Source organism: Prionailurus viverrinus, chromosome E1, assembly GCF_022837055.1.
Source record: "Prionailurus viverrinus isolate Anna chromosome E1, UM_Priviv_1.0, whole genome shotgun sequence".
Lineage (NCBI taxonomy): Eukaryota > Metazoa > Chordata > Mammalia > Carnivora > Felidae > Prionailurus > Prionailurus viverrinus.
The window spans coordinates 32,348,595-32,370,769 of NC_062574.1; the positions used below are offsets into that span (position 1 = coordinate 32,348,595).

At 37.9% G+C, this 22,175-nt stretch overlaps 1 long non-coding RNA gene across 6 annotated transcripts in view; it reads right to left on the bottom strand.

The window, feature by feature from the left end:
• LOC125151668 (uncharacterized) overlaps positions 1–21,667 on the bottom strand; it is a 135,285-nt gene extending 113,618 nt beyond the window's left edge. For 3 of the 6 annotated variants that reach the window (XR_007146909.1, XR_007146907.1, XR_007146908.1), the window contains exons 1-3: positions 21,519–21,667; positions 11,002–11,087; positions 9,779–9,848 (exon numbers count right to left, since the gene is read on the bottom strand). This is a non-coding gene — a long non-coding RNA (uncharacterized LOC125151668). The remainder of the gene's footprint in view (positions 1–9,778; positions 9,849–11,001; positions 11,088–21,518) is intronic. The other 3 variants (XR_007146911.1, XR_007146912.1, XR_007146910.1) reach the window with 1 other exon arrangement.
• Between the last annotated feature and the right edge of the window lie 508 nt (positions 21,668–22,175).

The following is a 22,175-nucleotide window of genomic DNA, read 5'->3' on the forward strand; positions in this document are numbered from 1 at the left end:
GAGAACAGCATGCTGTCTAGCACTCAGATTTACCTCTCCAGCATGTGAGCTCATGGTGCTGATAGGGAGAGAAGGAAGGATGCTGGCTAAAGCTTTCTGGCTCAGTCCAAATAACTAGCATCACTAGGCAAAGGTATTCTCCCTCTTGGACACTGACTGGGTTTGGCGTGTTCAGCTTTCCTTTTCTGCTTTCTAGTGTTGACTAGCTTTCTTCCAGTTGGAACATTTCTTTTTCATGCAACCAGACTGTTAATAAGCCTTGGCAGAACAAATATGTAAGCAAGATGGCATTAACATTATTCTCTAAATGCATGGTGCAGAAGCCCACTACCTGAAAGGCTCCTTTCTACCCACCTATAGTATAAGCACTCTGACTTTACTGCAAACACTTTTTGTAGGAATTCTCAGGGTGGTTTCTCAAGTGCCCTGGATGTTGTCCTCTGCTCATTCTTTTAATAAGCTATCCTCACCAAGGTTCTGTATCACTGTCATTGCTGTCAGCATCTGTTATCAAAGAACTGCCCCTGCCAAGGGCCCAACACTTTCAGGTTCCAGAGCAATATTGGCTTCCAAGCAGAAGTGAACACATTATCTTTCTAAGACTGCCCTGCAATGTGTCACCTGGCCTTAGAGTTGAATGCTTGCACCTCTAATTATAGAGAATACTTTAAGATAATGTTTTTTGGGCTTTGTTTTTGTTTTTGCTTTTTGGAGCTTCTGGCTCTGTATTTCTAATCTCAGACTTTAAAAAAGTCTCTCAGATCAGCGGGACAGATACACTATGGAGCAGAAGCCATTATGATGCTATTGTCCATTAATACTTTTTTTTAAGTTTATTTATTTATTTTGTGAGAGACAGAAAGCACAGGCAGAGGAGGGGCAGAGAGAGAGAGAGGAGAGAGCAAGAATCCCAAGCAGGCTCCACGCTGTCAGGGTGGTGCCCAATGCAGGGCTGGAACTCACAAACCGCAAGATCATTACCTGGGCCAAAGTCCGATGCTTAGACAACTGAGCCACCCAAGTGCTCCTTCTCCATTAATACTTATTAATATCATAATGATAATTGTGACAGCAAACCACCTAGTGAGTGTTTAGTGAATGTCAATACTGGTCCAAGCACCTAGCATGTATTACTGAAAATTCTTGAAGCCATGCTATAGGCTTGGTGGTATTCTGGCCATTTCACTGGTATAGATCCTGAGTCTCGGGGGAATTAAGTCCAGTTTGATAGCTACTGCTGAAACCCAGCTTTATCTGATTCCAAATCCACTACAGTGTACTGTGATTTTCCTACGCCTTCCTTCACCTATTCTCCTAGGGATCGTATGCATATTCCTCTCCTGTCTCTCCTAAATAGAATCCATTTGCAATCTGCATATCAGCTCATTAAAAATAAAGTAGAAATAAGGAGAAAATAAATCAAATTCAAAAGATACGCACAGATAGTCAAATTTAAATTTCCGTTTGGGACTCAGGGCATTCTGCCACATTTAGAAATAACAGTATTTTCAATCTACGTAGATCAAATATTGTAGTTTATGATTTGTGTGTGTGTGTGTGTGTGCACGCGTGTGTGCGTGTGATTAAGACACAGCCGACTTAGCAAAGCTATCAATTAATGGATTTATTCCTTTATTCAATAGCTCATTATTAGGCACCTAAAATATGCTTCAATATTGTGCTAGGTCCTGGAAAATTAACAATAAAAAATAAAACTGTTTTATTAGTTTTAGTCTTTACCTAAATACAGTTAATAGTCTAGTAGGGGCAACTAGCTTTTAGCAAAAATTATACAAGTATTTAATGAATAAAATTGTGTTAAGTGTTAAAAAGGAAGAACACAGTATGACCTGAAAGCATTTAAGGCATAAGATATAATCCTGTCTGGGTTGAACTTTTAAAGGGAAACATTGGGTGGGGATTATAGCTAGCTTTTAGATCTTTGTTGTTGTTTTTCCCAAATTTCCATTTGCCATATCCGATAAAGGGTAATTACCATAATAATTAATATTATAGCAATGACGGCATATGCAGAGCTCCTGGCATAATACTTGGCACATAGCACATACTCAATAAACAACAGTTCTCTTCTCCTGATATCCCTGCCATGTCTGCACTTTCTGTCTCACCTTCATGAATCACCAATTTAACTAAATCTAAGATAACAGTTTGATAATGAGAAATGCTTTTTTCCTCCCTTTTGACTAACTCATTTTTAATTTTTTTTAATGTTTATTTTTGAGAGAGAGACAGAGTGTGAGCTGGGAGGGGCAGAGAGAGAAGGAGACACAGAATCTGAAGCAGGCACCAGACTCAGCTGTCAGCACAGAGCCTGATGCAGGGCTCGAACTCATGAACTGTGAGATCATGACCTGAGCCAAAGCCAGACACTTAACCAACTGAGCCACCAAGTCTCCCCTAACTCATTTTCTTCCTTCCTTCCTTCCTTCCTTCCTTCCTTCCTTTCCTTTGTTTCTTCTTCTATCTAGATCTTAAAAATATCTTCCTTGACACATGCTATGGTACCTGAATGTGTGAAATACAGGACATAGGCATGAACAACTGTCTCTAATATTCACACATACTACCTCTTTTTCTTGTATTCCGTCCATCTTTTGCTATTATTCCTTTTGAATCTCACATCATCTTGGATATTCCTAAGTACTCAACTCTATTGGTTTCACATGTTACTTTATGTTGTCTTGGATGTTCTCATAGTAATGATCTATTTTTTTTTATATTTGGATTTTAGTTATTTATTTATTTAAAAAATTTTAACGTGTATTTATTTTTGAGAGACAGACCAAGACAGAGCATGAGCGAAGCATGAGCAGGGGAGGGGCAGAGAGAGGGAGACACAGAATCTGAAGCACTCCAGGCTCTGAGCTGTCAGCACAGAGCCTGATGTGGGGCTGGAACCCACAGACCATGAGATCATGACCTGAGCCGAAGTCGGTTGCTTAACCAACCGAGCCACGCTGGTGCCCCTGGGTTTTATTTTTAATTCAAGTTAATTAACATACAGTGTAGTGTTGGTTTCAGGAATAGAACCCAGTGATCCATCACTTACATATAACACTCAGTGTTCATCCCAAAAAGTGCCCTCCTCAATGCCCATCACCCATTTAGCCCATCTCCCCCTACCTTCCCTCCAGTAACCCTCAGTTTGTTCTCTGTATTTCAGAGTCTTTTATGGTTTGCCTCCCTCTCTATTTTTATCTCATTTTTTTCCTTCCCTTCCCCTATGTTCATGTGTTGTGTTTCTCAAATTCCACATATGAGTAAAACCATATAATATCTGTCCTTCTTTGACTTATTTCACTTAGCATAAGTCCCTCTAGTTCTATCCATGTTGTTGCAAGTGGCCAGACTTCATTTTTTCATCATTGGGTAGTATTATATTGCATATATACCACATATTCTTTATCCATTCATCAGTCAATAGACATTTGGGTTCTTTCCAAAATTTGGCCATTATTGATAGTGGTGCTATAAATATTGGGGCACATGTGCCCCTTCGAAACAGCATTTTTGTATCCTCTGAACAAATACCTAGTAATGCAATTGTTGGGTTGTAGGATAGTTCTATTTTTAATTTTTTGAGAAACTTCCATACTGTTTTCCAGAGTGGCTGCACTAGTTTGTAGTGGTCTGTTTAGATAAACATTTCTAAGGTAAAATATCTTGCACTGTCCATAATATTCAGCTTTTATTTTCCAACTAGTTAAGTGTAAAAGTATTGTGAGGTTATCCAGTTCAGTTGATGAGAATATGCCTCTGCACAGTTAAAAGGGTTTTTAAATGTTGCTAAGCAATTAACCCATCCCAAATAGATGGACTGGTCCCCACATGACTGCTGCTTGCAAAGTCACCAAACTCCTAAACTCATCCCCTGGAGCATGCATTATAATGACTACCATGTCCTTTAATAAGTTACTGTTAATATAAATTACAGGGGTTGTCCTGGGTTATGTCATACCACCCAAGTTTTAGCCAAGACAGGGAGGGGTCTCTATAAAACATTTGTGCACTCAATTGATTGTTGTTGAAATAAAGGGGGAAAAATGAAGAAAAGAATGTGACAAGATACTTTTTTCAAATATTTGAAAGGCAAATTGAAAGCATTATGTCTAATCCCATGATGGCAGATCTAGGATAAAAAGGGAACAATCCTGAGACCAATAAACAAGGGGTACAAAAAGGCATACTGTGATACCCCACAAAGAAAGTCTTTATGGTAGTTAAGATTGTTGAACAAAAATGAATTGGTATGTTATATGGTCACGATCTCCTAACTTCTGAGATAACCAGACTGACAGTGGTAAATGTTTCTGTACACAGGGAATTTTCTTTGACTGGGGGCTTAGTTTAATGCTCTCTACTTTCCTTAGCTCCTCTAAATTCCCATGACTCTAAAGCCACTTTTTGTTCTTTAATTACAGTCAGGGTGTGTGAGTGGGGAGAACACATGTCAGGGTAAGAAATCTTTAAGAATATATTAAATAAAGTTTATCAAGTAAACAAAAAATTCTCCATAGTTAATCCATGCAAAGAGTAATTAATAATGCATTGCTTTTTTAAAAGTCTGTAAGTTATTTACCTTATTTTTATCTAAGAACGACTTAAAACAGAAGTGGCTTCGAACTCTAGAGTAAAAAAAATCATGATTTCATGCCCATAGTGGTCAGTGAATACTAAACAGTAAGGAGGAGATGTGTTTGAACAACTCTATCAAATTGACATCAAAAATGGATGGATTGAGGCGCCTGGGTGGCTCAGTAGGTTGAGTGTATGACTTCAGCTCAGGTCACGATCTCACAGTCCATGGGCTCCAGCCCAGCATCAGGCTCTATGCTGACAGCTCAGAGCCTGGAACCTGCTTCAGATTCTGTGTGTCCCTCTCTCTCTCTCTGCTCCTCTGCCTCTCTCTCTCTCTCTCTCTCTCTCTCAAATAAATAAACATAAAAAACAATTTAATAATAAAAAAATGGATGGATTTTCTCAGTGTTTCTGGATCTGTCCCAAGCATACAGTTCCTCTTTTCACTATGGTAGTTGCTTTTACAGTTTCAAAACAATGCAACAATTTCTTTTCCAATTGATTTCATCAACAGGGTAGTAAAGATGAAAGAGACCCAAGGGACTGTCTAATCCCACCCCTTCCATTCTGCGAGGAAATATGCTCACAGAAGCAAACACGACGAGAAGATGGAGTAAACATTGCATACATCCTAATTAGCCATGCTGACTATCTCACTGCATGACTCCCTTTGCTGAGACCCGTGGGGCCTTGTTAACCTCATTCTAGGGGTCCTGTATGGCTTGGATACCTACTTAGTTAATCTAGTCAAGCATCAGCCCAAGTTAGATTGAGTCAGTATTGATGCTGGGAGTCCTGGAATCCTCAGTCCTAATTCACTGTGGCTTAGCAATCCTTTGTTGAGTATTTATTATGTCCCACACTCTCTACATAAAGTCCTGAATGTACAACTATAAAAGACATAAAATCCTCATACTCAAGGAAGTCTCATGTAGAGCAGAAGACAAACAATATAGAGTAAAAAAGGCAGTAAATGCTACAATATAGAGACACAATATGAGCAGATGGGGTGAGATTTGGAATTGATTCAGGTAGCAGAAGAACAGGACTTTACTTACTGCAAGTCTCTAGTGCTTAGGATGCCACATGGCACAATTCCAGAAAGAAGAATGTGGAAAGGCACAAAATCACGAGTCAGGAGAGAACAAGTTGGATTCGTGATGACTAAAATTGCGTGTGCACATAAAACATGGTGAAAAATGAGGCTGGGGGTTGACCCAGGAACCAGATCATTGAGAGTGGAGTGGTCACACCAGGGGGTTTATGTTTCTCTTGGGAGCCAACAGAGAGAATTTAAGTGCGGCAGCAATCACTTTGTTTCCTGTGTGTAGCAGGGAGGAAACGGTGTATGGCGAGATGGAGAGAGGACACTGAGTAAGTCACTGGAGAAAAAGAGAACTCCTGGGCGTTGGCTAAACAGGCCAAGATTAAAAAAAAGAAAAAAAAAAGAAAAAAAAAAGAAAAAAGTGAACATGCTAATAAGGATCCCTTGCCATAACCTGTAGGACATGTCCTTATGTCGTTACTTTGTACTTGATCTATCACTTCTTTCTAATGCCCTTCCCAAATCTGAATCTGAATTAACGTGCTACAAGAGTTTATTTTCTCCTTACTCAGAGTGCCCCTGTCAAGACAATGTTTAAGCCCCAGGAAGAGTGTTCCTGAGAGAGATTGCAGGATGTGATAAGATTCAGAGAGGAAGAGAATATTGCACAGGGCTCAGGGGGAGCTGGGAGTTCTCTGTTTCGGCTGAATTGTGGCCTGTGTATCTGAACTAGGTAGACAGAGGTACACAGGGGGCGAGACCACAAAAGGCCATCCTGCATTGGGTTAAGGAGTTTGAATAGAATTCGGAAGTGGTATAAATACCCTGAAGAGCTAAAACACAAAAATAGCATAATCCAGAAAATGCCAAAAGTCAAAATATAATAACCTCCAGGGAGACATATTAGCTCTATAATGACTCAAGCTCTTATTGAAAGAATACCCATGCGAAATACTTTATATTGAGAAAATGGAAGTCAAATAGATAAATAACTCAGTAATTTTAATCTGCTTTTAGGTCTTTAATATGACTGGTTTATTTGTTTTGTTTTTACTCCCCCCCCCCCCCCTTAGTCATGTTGAAAGTTGAGGCATTATCCTCTTTCCCACATCCACTTACTGGGAATGGTCTGGGATAGCTAAGGACAGGAATGTGGATTGTTTGCTAAAATCATCTTAGTATAGACCTGGATATGTCAATGCTCAGAAAAAAAGTAAAATGAAGGGAGACAGTGCCAAGTTGAGACCAAAGTCTCCCAGATAGAAGTGGATGGTTACCAGGGGCTCAGAGGGTTGATGGATGGTTTATGATGGTTCAGAGTTAGTTCTAGATGGATAGACAAAGATGGGAGTGAATAGGTGAGGCAATAATGACTAATTCAAAAGTGAGAGATATTTGGAACAGTAAGAAATTCTAAAAGGAAATTTTAAAAATACTTACAGGGATCTAACAGGGACATAACTAGAAAACATGTGCAAGGGCCACGCTGAAACTGCCTTCTAGCAAATTACAGTTAATCTCTCTCTCTCCCTCTCTCTCTCTCTCTCTCTCTCTCTCTCTCTCTCACACACACACACACACACCATAGACACCAGAACACTTTTTGTTGTTACTGTACCCAGTCATGTTGTAAAAATAAAAGTACTCTCCTACTCACTTTTTATGTGCCAAGTTTTATATTACTTATATAATCTAATCCTCCCTCAAATCCTAGGAAATAGGTACAATTACCACATCCAGTTTAAGATCAGGAGTCTGAATCTCAGTGATGTTAAATAATATACAAGAGTAAATGGTGGGACGCCTGGGTGGCTCTGTCAGTCAAGTGTCCGACTTAGGTTCAGGTCATGATCTCACAATCCATGAGTTCCAGCCCCACATTGGGCTCTGGGCTGACAGCTCAGAGCCTGGAGCCTGCTTTGGAGTCTGCGTCTCCCTCTCTCTCTGCTCCTCTCTTGCTCACACACACACTGTCTCTGTCTCTGTCTCTCTCTCTCAAAAATAAATGAACGTCAAAAAAATAAAAATAAAACAAAGGGTAAATGATAAACCTTTTTGGAAAACCTATAATTACCACATGACTCTGCAATTCATTCCTAAGTATACATCCAAGAGAAATGAAACATGTCCATACAAAACTTACAGGAAATGTTCATAGCAGCATTATTTATAAAAGCCAAAATTGGAAATAATCTAAAAGTCTATCAACTGATGAATGGATAAACAAAATATAGTACATCCATAAAATGGAATATGATACAGAAATAAAAAGGAATGAAGCTCTGATACATGCTACAAGGTGGTAAACCTTGAATCCACTACAGTATGTGAAAGAAGCCTCCACAAAAGACTATGTAGTGCATGACTGCTTTCATGTAGACAGCCATGAATAGAAAAAGCTGTAACAACTCAAAGTAGGTCAGTGCTTGCCAGGGGTTGGGACCCAGCTGTGGGAGAAGAGGAGGGAAAGGCTAATGACTGTTAATAGGTTCTTTTCTGGGGTGCCATGTTTAAAATTAGGTTGCGGTGATGGTTGCACACAGTTCTGTAAATATACTAAAAACACGGAACTGCATACTTCTAATGGGTTGATTTTATGATGTGTGAAATTTATGTCAATAACTGAAATGGTAAGAACCAGGATTTATATGTAGTCTGACTATAGTACCTGAACTCATAACTAATGCACTAATTCATCTTCTACATATATATTGGTGTTGTCATCCCTCGGTGGCATCTATGAAGTGCAAAAGACTCAGTTTCCATAGATCCTCTTCCCTCCTAGCTTCACCTAAGTGATAAAGTTCATGCAGTGCAAACTATCAAATGAACCCTCTTCTGCTTTGAAATGAGAAGTATTCTGTCTCTTTTCTACAGAAAATTTCTTCACTGAAGTTTCCTGATTTTATTCTCTTCTATCTCTTCTCTGACTTTGCTCCAACTTCCTCTATATCCTTCTCTCTGTTGCTTGTTCTATGGCTGCAAACACTTTCAGATGATCCTTATCAGAGAAGAAAAACAGAACAAGACACCTTCCCGGGTCCTTCCTTCCCTCCTCATCCTGTCACATGACCTCTTGTTTCATGGCTGCTAAACTTATAAGAGATGACTTAGTTCCATTTCTCCAAAATCCACTTAGGTGAAACCTCCTGCCCTCAGAGTGACTTACATCTCTACTGCTTATCTGTTCTTTAAATTCACCTTCTAATTGCATCCCAATGGTCAAATCCTGCAGACTTTCTAACCCCCAAATCTAGAGGCAAAGCTGAGTCAGAAGGCATCAGGTTTTGGCTTCAGTCAAATTCTTCCACTCTCTGAGTCAAAATTTTCCTTTATTTAGTACAGTAAAAGGTATTGAAAATATTCTGTTGGAAACACTCATCTACCCTAAGAACACTGTACATACACCTAATATATATTAAATAATCTGAGTTAACACTTCTGGATTTCAAGAAATGAAGAGATAAACTTCATCTAGTGCTTTTGATAGAAAATATATAAGGTGAAGGTAGGAATACTTCTTTGAGGAAAAATAAAACTAGCACTCGTATAGGCTTCATTTATTTCAGTTTTAATGTGGTATATATGAAAAGATCTTTAGGATGCTAAAATGCAATCTATATTAAACCCAGGTTGTAGTAATTATTTCCTATTTCATCTTGAAATCAAATTCTGTTGGTTTTGCCAACTTTCACTTAGGCGAAGCACATACTATCTGTTATGGATGATATGCATAAATTCAAATATCCTTAGATGGAGAGAAAATTTTAGAGCTCTCACTATATTTTGCTACCAGTGCAAAGGCAAAGCTTTTCAAAACTCACTTACAAGAAATATTGCATGGAGTCATTAGCAAGCGGGAATAATCACTTCTAAAACCCAATGATTCAACAGAGGCTATTGACAATATCCTCAACAAGCACATGTAAACTGTCAATACCAAGTCCAATATCCCCATTCACATTCTTTATTGGATTACAGATGTCTTGCTGGAGGTTAGAAGGTGAAGACATGTGCCCAGAAGTAATCACAGTAAATATAAGCCTCATTTGTCTTTATGGTTGGTATCAACAGGCTACTGGGGCAATAAATTTTAAAATAATGAAAGAACTTCATGTGCAATTAATTTCTTACATCATTTCCAGTTAAGAGCCAGTAGGAGGAAGAATTTTACCCCCATAATCTTGATCCTCTGGTGTTACTCCTGCAAATACAGAGTGAAAGGGATCTTGAAGATCTAAGTAAAAGTATCAACTACTTGACTGTAATATTGTAAGATTATCCTGGATTATCCAAGTGGACCTAATATAATCACATGAGTCCTTACAAGATTTTTCTCTGGCTGGTAGCAGAAGACGACGTCAGAGATTTTAAGAACAGGGATTCAACATGCTCTAGTTCGTTTAAAAATGAATTAAAATGACAAGGAACTGAATTCTTCCAACGACCTGATGGTCTATGGAAGCAGAGTCTTCCCCAGAGCTTCTAGATAAGAGGCCAGCTCAACCAGCATTTTGATTTAGACCTTGTGAAGCTCTGCACAGTGGATCCGACTGAGTCTCTTTGTGCTTAGACATCTCAGCATGAAACTGGGAGATAATAAATGGATGTTATAAGCCACTAAGTTTGTGGTAATTTGTGACAGTGGTGATAGAAGGGTAACAAGAAGCCTTATCAGCAGTTTATAATGATGTGATCAGCCTTGATATGTTTGATATTGGATGCATTTGACACTGAAAATGAGAGAATATAAGCTTTTTAACTTGCAGTCTGTCCATGAAAACATACATGTACAAACAAGCTTTACAGAAAGAACTGAAAGGCGCCATCACTGGAATAGCTATGTGTTTTATATCCTTGGATACGACAGAAACAGTAATACATCTTTGCTGAATATATATTATGGTGTTGTATGTATGCATAAAAGATAAAGCAAAACTATTTTTGATTGGAGTATACTTTTGAATTTAGTATCACAACAGATAGTCTTTATGTTCCTCTTGGGGATGAATGAATTAAACTTGGTCTTCAATGTGTTGGTTCTGTCCATGTAGCCAGGATAAAGCAGCTGATGTGAAAATAATTCTTCTGCCTACAAGTGACAGGGAGAGAGGCATGTGGGTAGCTCAGGTAGTTAAGCATCCAACTCTTGATTTCGGCTCAGGTTATAATCCTAGGGTCATGAGATTGAGCCCCTCATCCTTGCCCAGCACGGAATTTTCTCTCTCTCTCTCAAAATAAATAAGCATTAAAAGAAAGTGACAGGGAGAGAATTTGAATACCCTCAATGGTTTCTAAAGGCGATAAGCCTGTTTTCTGTAACTGAGAAGCATCGTCTTTGACATTCTTTTAAATACCTTGTGCAGCAGGTGTGTTTTAATGTCAATTTCAGTAATGGTTTGAAGAGCTCCTCACCATAAGTTGGCTGTAGTTTGATTCTGCCCTGTTACAAAAATTTCAAGAGCCCAGTCAAAGGAAAATATTATCCACAATTTATACATTATGAAAACCAAATTACTTGTCAGACAGACAGAAAGTACACAGCAGTTCTGAAACTATCACATGTGTTGTTCTCTATTAATTATTATAAGTTTCAGGATCAAGTGCCTTGACTTAAATGCAGATAATCAATTCTCAGGAACAACTTATTCCTTTTTCCTTGTACCCCAAGCTCATCAATATACTAATTTAAATTTTTACTCATTCATTTAGAAAATGTTCATCTAGTACCTATTGTGGATCAGGAGATTTGTTATATCAAAAGTAAAAATTTGCAGAAGTCCTGGCCCCTGTTCTCAAAAAGTTCACTATGTAGAAGAAAGACATATTCAAATAATAATTGAAACACAGTGTGGTCTAAGTAAGAATTAAAAATAATTGTGTACCAAATAAAAAGAACTTAATATCATGTTGAGTCAGAGAAGAATACCTAGATGAAGAGATATTTGAGAATTTTGGAAGATAAGAAGTAGAGATGATGTCACAAACTTGCCTGAAATGTAATAGCGTAATTGGAAATGGAATGAGCATGTTAGTTCTAGTCAGATAATGAAAAGGCTCCCATGTTATATGTAAAACAGATTTTGGACTATCTAGAAAAGAAGATGCATTAAAAGGTATAATCAGGGGCACCCGTGTGGCTCAGTGGATTAAGCGTCTGACTCTTGGTTTCAGTTCAGGTCATGATCTCATGGTTTGTGAGATCGAGCCCCACATCAGGCTCTGCACTGACAGTACTGAGCCTACTTGGGATTCTCTCTCCCTCTCTCTCTGCCCTCCTCCCACTCAGAATAAATAAATAAACTTTAAAAAAAGGTATAATCATGGGGATATAATGATAAGTGCCTTAGAAATACAACTCTGGCTGTGTTGAAGAGATGGATTAAGATAAGGACAGCTGAATACTTCATTTATAGGATTACATTTCTAAGAGATTTCCAGAAAAAGCAAATATACAAAGAGAGAAAGATGATTAATGGTTGCTCAGGACTTACAGTAGGAGTGAGGATTGACTCTAATTCCACAAAAGGGTTCTTTCTGAGGTTTGTAAATGTTCTAAACTGAATGGTGGTGATGGCTGCATAACTATACATTTACAAAAATAGTTGAAGTTTACACCTTTAGTAAGCCTATTTTGTGATGTGTAGAATATCTTAATCAAGATATTTAAAAAGTGGCTGGTACTACTCTATACTTCCTCTTTAACTGGTCATTGGAAATGGGCTATTGAAGCAAGGCTGCTACCTTGGGCAGGGAAGATTTGCAGCTGATGTGAGCCCTGAGTGCACTGACAGCTGAAGTGGTTTTAGGACAGCACTCCAAACAATCGGGGCAAAATGTTTTTCCTTGAAGAAGGATCTGAGTGTTGCATCATAGTGCCACCACAGAGTTCTATAAAATTTCTTAGAGAACACTGAGAAGATAGACTTAACTAAAATAGACATGCTTACCTGTGTTTTGAAGAGTAAAAAGAGATACATTTGGACAACTGACATATAGGATGCTTTAAAACATACTTAATTTGCAGAAATTCAGAGTTAGGTGATTATGAAGGAAAGTGGCATAATTAAATTGATACTTTAAGAAAGCTATTTACAGGAACCTGGGTGCCTCAGTTGGCTAGGCTTCTGACTCTTGATTTTGGCTCAGGTCATGATCTCAAGGTTCATGAGATCAAGACCTGCATCAGGCTCTTTACAGACAGCATGGAGTCTGCTTGGGATTCTCTCTCCCTCTCTCTCTGCCCCTCCCCTGCTCGTTCTTTCTCTCTCTCAAAATAAATAAACATTTTATTAAAAGCTATTTAAATGTACAGTTCAGAAGGATTAGAAGGGAGAGAACTTTGACAATTTAATTTTGTAGGTATCTATAAAGAATTTTTTAAACATGAAGGATGTAGGGAGGAGCCAAGATGGTGGAACAGCGTGGAAGTTTTTTATGTGTCTCACATCCACGAATTACAGTCAGACCAACACTAAACCATCCTACACACCTAGAAAACTGATTGGAGGACTAACACAACAATCTGCACAAACCGAACCACAGAATTCAGCAGGTACACAGCGCAGAGAGGGGAACTTGGGAAGTGAGAAGCAGCAGGAAGGGAGGTGCTTTTGCGGGTGGAGAGAGGACAGAGACAGGGTTGGAGAATACGGGAAGAGCACCCCTCCCCAATAGGAGCTGGAGAGAAAGTGGAAAATTGGAAACAGCCACAGGGACTAAACTGAAAAGGGAGAAAGGAGAGCGGAGAAAGGAGAAAGGAGAAAGGAGAAAGGAGAAAGAAGAAAGGAGAAAGGAGAGGGTTTAAATTTCATTGACTGTAAACAAGGGGAGAGCAAAGTCTGCAACTCTGCAGCTCAATACCTGGCAGTGTTCTGGTGGGAAAGGTGAATCCCCAGGAACAGAGTGGGGTCCAGGAGGTTCTCAGGCCACACAGGGAAAAGTGGCTCCACTGAAGGAAGGACATTTGGTAGAGACTGTTGAAGTCACCTGGTCCCAGCAGACCCCGGAAGGTGGCCACATTTGCTGGTGCTGGGGCAAGGCTGTTAAGGGTGAAGCCTGGTTCCAGATATGTGTTGTGATTTTCCATAATCCCTGAAAAGCTGCTGCTATACTATCTCGTGAACTTATTCTGGGGCATTCCTGGGTGCAGCCGGTATTCAGCCATTGCTCGGTGAGACCCTTGCGCAGAGGGGTGGAAGGGGTCAAAGCTGTAGTCCTTCAGAAGTAAGGGGCCAGGGAAAATAGCCGCATCTGACACAAAACTCGGGAGAGAGGTACTGCCTAAGGCCTGGTCGCAGAAAGTGAAAAAGTGGGGGAGTGGACGAGAGCTAAAGACAGAGGACAGGTGCGCAATTGCTGATCCGGGAGAACAGTGGGTAGCTGGGTGGCACCATTTTCACCACTCCCTTGCATGTACATACACAACTAGAAGCACCGCAACAATCCACCCCAGTAGGCTAGCAACGCCACCTAGTGGAGAGCAGAGCTGTTACACTGAGACCCGCCCAACTGGGCCAACTTTGCTCTTCAAGAACACAAGTCTCACCGCCAGCTTAGTTTATGGACTATAAAGTGCTACACAGACTGACCTCTAGGGGAAAACTAAGTAATTTCAGTCCTACTTCAATCTGCTGGCAGGTTCATCTATTCAATTTTCTTTCTTTTTTTTTTTCTTTTTCTCTTTTACACTTCTTTTCTTTTTCTTGAATACAGAGAGAGAAAAATTCATTTTTATTAAAAATATTTTCTTTAATTTTTATCACTATATTTTTTACTTTTGTGTAAAATTTTTCAAATTCTATTATACTTCCATCATTTTATTTTAGTCTACTTCAGTGTATTCACCTTTTCAAATTTTCAAACAATTTCCTTCTTTTTCTTTCTTTTTCTTTTTTCACTTTTTCATTTCTTTTTCTTGAATGCAGAAAGAGAAAAACTTCATTTTTACTTTCAATTTCTATTAAAATATTTTTATTTAATTTTTTACTATATTTTTGCTTTTAGGTAATTTTTTCAAATTCTATTTTACTTCCATCATTTTATTTTAGTCTACCACCATGTATTCACTTTTTCAAATTTTCAAACGATTTCCTTTTTTTCTTTTTTTTAATTTTTTACCTTTTTAAAAAATCTTTATTCTCTTTTTCATTTCTTTTCTTTTTTCTTAAATACATAAAAAGAAAAAAATCATATTTATTTTTAACTTTTATTAAAATATTTTTATTTTTTTCTACTATATTCTTTACTTTTGTGTACATTTTTTCAAATTCTATTTTACCCCCATAAGAGTACTTTAGTCTACTTCAGTGTATTCATTTCTTCAAATTCTCAAACAATTTCCTCCCCCCCCTTTTTCCCTCTAATCTGTCAAACCACTTTCAACACCCAGACCAAAACACACCTAGGATCTAGCATCATTTATTTGATTTGTGTGTGTGTGTCTGTGTAATTTTTAATTTTAATTTTATTAACTCTAATTTTTTTAATTTCATTATTTCTACCTCATTAATTCTTTTTCTCCCTTCAAAATGACAAAACGAAGGAATTCACCCCAAAAGAAAGAGCACGAAGAAAAGACAGCCAGGGATTTAACCAACACAGATATAAGCAAGATGTCTGAACCAGAACTTAGAATCACGATAATAATACTAGCTGGAGTCAAAAATAGATTAGAATTCCTTTCTGCAGAGACAAAAGAAGTAAAAAATAGCCAGAATTAAATAAAAAATGCTATAACTGAGCTGCAATCGTGGATGGATGCAGCAGCATCAAGGATGGATGAGGCAGAACAGAATCAGCGATATAGAGAACAAACTTATAGATAATAATGAAGCAGAAAAAAAGAGGGAGATTAAGGCAAAAGAGCACTATTTAAGAATTAGAGAAATCAGTGACTCATTAAAAAGGAACAACATCAGAATCATAGGGGTCCCAGAAGAGGTAGAGAGAGAAATAGGGGTAGAAGAGTTATGTGAGCAAATCGTAGTGGAAAACTTTCCTAACCTGGGGAAAGACACAGACATCAAAATCCAGGAAGCACAGAGCATCCCCATTAGATTCAACAAAAACTGACCATTGACAAGGCATATCAGAGTCAAATTCGCAAAATACTCAGGCAAGGAGAGAATCATGAAGGCAGCAAGGGAAAAAAAGTCCCTAACCTACGAGGGAAGATAGATCAGGTTTGCAGCAGACTTATCCACAGAAACTTGGCATGCCAGAAAGGAGTGGCAGGATATATTCAGTGTGCTGAATCAGAAAAATATGCAACCAAGAATTCTTTATCCAGCAAGGCTGTCATTCAAAATAGGAGAGAGAAAAATGTTTCCCAGACAAACAAAAATTAAAGGAGTTTGTGACCACTAAGCCAGCCCTGCAAGAAATTTTAAGGGGGACTCTCTGAGGAGAGAAAGGATGAAAAAAAAAAATATATATATATATGAATACCAAAAGCAACAAAGATTAGAAAGGACCAGAGAACACCACCAGAAATTCCAACTCTACAAGCATCATAATGGCAATAAATTCATATCTTTCAGTACTCACTCTAAATATCAATGGACTCAATGCTCCAATCTAAAGACTTAGGGTAACAGAATGGATAAGAAAACAAGATCCATCTATATGCTGTTTACAAGAGACCCACTTTAGACCTAAAAACACCTTCAGATTGAAAAAAAGGGGATTGAGAACCATCTATCATGCTAATGGTCAACAAAAGAAAGCCGGAGTAGCCATACTTACATCATGCAATCTAGACTTTAAAATAAAGACTGTATCAAGACATGCAGAAAGGCATTATATCATAATCAAGGGGTCTATCCACCAAGAAGACCTAACAATTATAAACATTTATGTGCCAAATGTGGAGCACCCAAATATATACATCAATTAATCACAAACATAAAGAAACTCATCGATAGTAATACCATAATAGTAGGAGACAGGGAGGGGGACAAAACAGAAGAGACTCATAAATATGGAGACAAACGGAGGGTTACTGGAGGGGTTGTAGGAGGGGGGATAGGCTAAATGGGTAAGACACTTAGGAATCTACTCATGAAATCATTGTTGTACTATATGCTAAGTAATTTGGATGTAAATTTTAAAAAGTAAAAGATAAAATTTAAAAAATAAAGAAAAAAGGAAAAAAAGAAAAAAACATGAAGGATGTAAATGATTTGGAGAATGATGAAGAAGAAATCATTAAGAACATACTGGCTTCAGGTTGGATGTCTCTAAGGCAGAGCATAAATTTGCAATGCTTTAGGGGCTATTATCCAGAAGGGTGAAATGAAAATAAAAGACAAAATAGGTACTCAAGAAGTTGACTTATAATGAGGCTCATAAGTAGCAATATTGATCACTGTTGAAGACAGAAATGCAAAATGTAGTTTTTCACAAAATGGAGGGCTTTAAGAAAACAGAAATTTCCAAGTGGGAATGGGCTGTTCAAGATAGAGGTTTAATATAATAAGATGGGTCAGGATGTAAGTCATCAAGGCTGAAAATTTACCAGAATATTTCTTTAATGAGAACTATGATCTCAATTAGTCAGAGAGATGGGCCCTTAAAGAGCCAAGTACGAGAAACTTCAAAATTTTGACTTTAAAATTTTAAAGGTGAATCTCTGGTGGATTGGAACAAGGAATCACCAAACCCCAGAGCCTGTAGAAACTGCAGAAATTATCTATTTGTTTTAAAGAGAGCATATAGAGACACATCAAATTGGGTTACTTGCTCTAGATCCTATAGGAAAAAATTAATAGATTTACAAAATAAAAATGGTACATATGGATCCCGGAAGGACATTCAGTTAGCTATTGTTGAGTGAGAGGTGATAACAGGACTCTAAAACAAAAGTATCCATTTAGGAAAATAGTCATTAGCATGGAATTGAAGACTGGTACACAAAGGTCAGTCAAAAAAGAGAGTATAAATTCAAGTACAGCTCCAAGAATTTGGCATTAGGGGAAGCCCATGAGTAGTAGGAGAACACAGGAGAAGAAAAGAAAGAAAGAACAAAATTATTTAGATGAAGGATGTAGAAACACAGACAGAAAACAGAGAAAATGGAAGAGCTTGGGGGCAAGTTAGAATGACTTTCAAGAGGGACAGGAAAGCATAGTTATCTACAGAGCTATTTGCTGCTCATTTCAGATAGAAGGGAGACAGGATAGACATCAGATGTAAGAGAGAGGATATACAACAAAGCACATTGAGGTATTATATTATAATAATTAAGAACCTAGGTTCTGGAGATAAATCTAAATTCAGATCCTACTTTCTACTTAGCTATTATGGGAATTTGGATGACTTGCATTCTAAATCCCATTCAAAACCAAAAACCAAAACCTACAAATAACTACCTTTAAGAATTGTTTTGAGGCGCGCCTGGCTGGGTCAGCCGGTTGAGCGACCACGTCTTGATTTTGGCTCAGGTCATGATCCCGGGGTCCTGGATTGAGCCCCGTGGTGAGCTCTGTGCTGAGCATGGAACCTGGTTGGGATTCTCTCTCTCAGTAATCTCTGCCCCTCCCCTGCTGTCTCTGTCTCTCAAAATAAACAACAACAACAACAACAACAACACAAAGAACTGTGGTAAAGATGAATAAGGTGGGAAGTGGAAACAAGCAAGCAAGCAAACAAACAAAAAACACTTAAGTTTTAAAGCAGGCACATAGTCACATTTGCACATTACAAGTACTACCATGTGCAATACACAGATGTTGGTCCCAGAAGAGAGAGGTGAAAGAAGACTAGTTGAGAGACGGTGGTGAGTGTCTAGGCAGGAAAAAAATGAAGCCAGTTAAACTGAATCAATGAAAGTAGAGAACAGGACAAAGACTGACAAAGAGGCTGAAGTACAATACATCTTAAACCCAGGAACAATTTGTTTGAGAAATCCATGTTTTAAGTGAGCCCCATCAATGACGACAATCACAGGCAGATCTATCTGCTTGGGACATATTATGGCATTTGTGTCTTCTCTGTTGTGGATTATGGAATTGGAGGTATTATAGCAATCAGGATGCTGAGGATGAAGTGTTATGAGTGTGTTCTTGAACTATATCTCTGCGATACATATTTTGTGAGAATAACTGGTCTGTAGTGCATCCTGAAGTTAATATTTGGAAATAGAAGTTATATTTACATCTAAATCACATTTTAATGTGGTAGCATAAAGGGGAAAATGTTTTTACTGTTCTCGGCAATAATGCTATATTTTACCTTCACTCTGGGGTTTTAGACAGAAAAATAAAGTGTTAGCAAAAAGAAATTAAATGGCTCTGTTGTGATATCTTTTTTACAGTTTATTATTTTTTAATCCAAATTTCATTCTATATGTGAGGATTCTATAAAAAACAAAAAAATGTAGAGAGACAGATTCAATATCCTTCTTCTCCTTTTGGAATTCATTTACTGATAAAATGGCTATTCTGTCAAGAATTATCATCATAAAAAGAGACATCAAAAGAATCACTTTCTCTATTCCTTTTCGAGCAAATTATTTCTGCTGTTCTTTCATAAGTCACTGCTCTGACTGAGACAAACCTTACAACGGAAGACCACATTTCAGCCATTGATGTCCTGGTACCATAGACTGGTCAACCTATTGGACAAAACTGCTTAAATATTTAATTACTTAACTGTTTATGAGAATATTTGACATTGAAGAATCTTTACCTTCTAAAAGAAAATACGGACTCCAAGTTTCAAAGCATATGAAGTACCATGAGAAAGTCAGAGATGAGACTACCAGAGGTCTCCTTGAAGATGATGTCTTAAAGATGGTCAAGCTGTGTGAACAGATGAAGTCTGTCTCATGGTGCTAGACTGTCAGCAAAGCAGCTATTTTCATTCATATTACTGAATCAATCACTCTTTATTGCAACGTCATTCTATGAAACTGTTAATTTTTTTTCGTTAAAACTCTAGTCTGATCTTAATATTGTTACACCAGCCTTCTTTCATTTATATTTGGCTATCTTGCCCATACCTCCTATTTTAAAGGTTTTTTTTGTGAATTTCTCTGTAAGAAATAACTCTTGCAAGCAACATTGCTGAGAATTTAAGCTGCGTTTCAAAAATCTAATCTGAAAGACTATTATAAACAGGCTTATTCTGTTAGCATTTATTCTATCTATTTATTAACACTTGTTTTTTCTAGTTTTTTGCTCCACTTGGGTAAATTTTTCTTTTTTCTTTTTATTTTTTTTTTAATTTGAGAGAGAGAGAGAGAGAGAGAGAGAATCTCAAGCGTGGAGCCCAACACAGGGCTTGATCACAGGACCCTGGGATCATGACCTGAGCCAAAATCAAGAGTCAGACTGACTGAGCTACCCAAGTGCCCCTGCTTGGGCAAAGTTTTCTTTATCCCTTTCTTTTTTTTTTTTTAATGTTTATTTATTTTTGAGACAGAGAGAGACAGAGCATGAATGGGGAGGGTCAGAGAGAGGGAGACACAGAATCTGAAACAGGCTCCAGGCTCTGAGCTGTCAGCACAGAGCCTGACGCGGGACTCGAACTCACGGACTGCGAGATCATGACCTAAGCTGAAGTCGGCCGCTTAACCGACTGAGCCACCCAGGTGCCCCATCTTTATCCCTTTCTTTTAAAATATGCTTTTCTGAGACAACTGATGGAATGGGAAAAGATATTTGCAAATGACATATTGGATAAAAGGTTAGTATCCAAAATCTATAAAGAACTTACCAGACTCCACACCCAAAAAACAAATAATCCAGTGAAGAAATGGGCAGAAGACATGAATAGACACATTTCCAAAGAAGAGTTCCAGATGGCCAACAGACACATGAAAAGATGCTCAATGTCACTCATCATCAGGGAAATACAAATCAAAACCACACTCAGAAACCACCTCACACTGGTCAGAGTGGGTAAAATGAACAAATCAGGAGACTATAGATGCTGGACAGGATGTGGAGAAATGGGAACCCTCTTGCACTGTTGGTGGGAATGCAAACTGGTGCAGCCACTCTGGAAAATAGTGTGGAGGTTCCTCAAAAAGTTAAAAATAGATCTACTGTATGACCCAGCAATAGCACTACTAGGAATTTACCCAAGGGATGCAGGAGTGCTGAGGCATAGGGGCACATGTACCCCCATGTTTATAGCAGTGCTTTCCACAATATCCAAATTATGGAAAGAGCCTAAATGTCCATCAACTGAGGAATGGATAAAGATGTAGTTTATATATACAATGGAATACTACTTGGCAATGAGAAAGAATGAAATCATGCCATTTGCAGCAACATGGGTGGAACTGAAGGGTACTATGCTAAGTGAAATAAGTCAGTCAGAGAAGGACAGATATATGTTTTCACTCATATGTGTATCTTGAGAAACTTAACAGAAGACCATGGGGGAAGGGAATGGGAAAAAAATAGAAACAGAGAGGGAGGTAGGCAAATCACAAGAGACTCTTGAATACAGAGAATAAACTGAGGGAGGATGGGGGGGGGCAGGGAGAGGGGAAAGTGGGTGATGGGCATTGAGGAGAGCATTTGTTGGGATGAGCACTGGGTGTTGTATGTAAGCCAATTTGATAAATAAATAAATAAATAAATATGCTTTTCTGCTTTATTGGTTTGTAAATTTGAGATAAGAATTTTAAATGTTCACTGGTTACACTTAAAATTTTAATATATAGACCTCACTGTACATTTTTCTAATAAGCCAAAATTATTTCATTCCACTCTGTTCCTCCCAAGTAGAAAAGGACCCCATGTGTTTTAACTCTCTTAACACTTCATCCACATGTTCCTTATTAAATTGTTTTCTAAACGTGTCAAGCACAATTATTAATTATAGTAAATATTGAATTAAATGAACAAGTATATTTCATTACTTTTTATCATGCTATTTTTTCTCACACCAGACTCTTACACTCTTGCCTTTTCTTTATGTTGAAGTACCTCTGTTAGTAGTTCTTTCAAGAAAGTCTATGGGTAAGAAACTCCCATTAGTCTGATTTTTTTTTTTTTTACTTCATCCTAACTCTTGAATGACAGTTTAACTGGCTACAGAATTCTAAACTGCCAGTTATGTTAACTCAACACTTTGAAGATGCTACTCTGCTATCTTCTGGCTCGTATTGTTGTTGATGAGAAGCTTGCTATTTATTAGCAGCCATATGTATGCAATTTTTCCTTTTATCTGATAATGTTATTTTTTATTTGCTAATTAATATTTTGTCTTTAACCTTAATGTTCTGTAGTTTTACTAAAATGTGTATAGTTATAAATTTATTTTAATCTGCTTTCTATTTGGCACTCAGCTCACTGGATTCGGCTGTGGACTATGTCTTACACTTTGGAAAATTCCCAGCCATTATCTCTTTCAATATTGCTTCTTTGCCATTCTTTCTGTTCTCTTCTTACTGAATGCCTAGTAAATCAATATTGGTGTCTTCTAATCTGTTCCCTGTAACTCCAGACTAAAGTATCCCATCTACATCGGAAGTACGGCCTTCCAATCTCCATCCCTTCTGCTTTTGTCTGCTTAT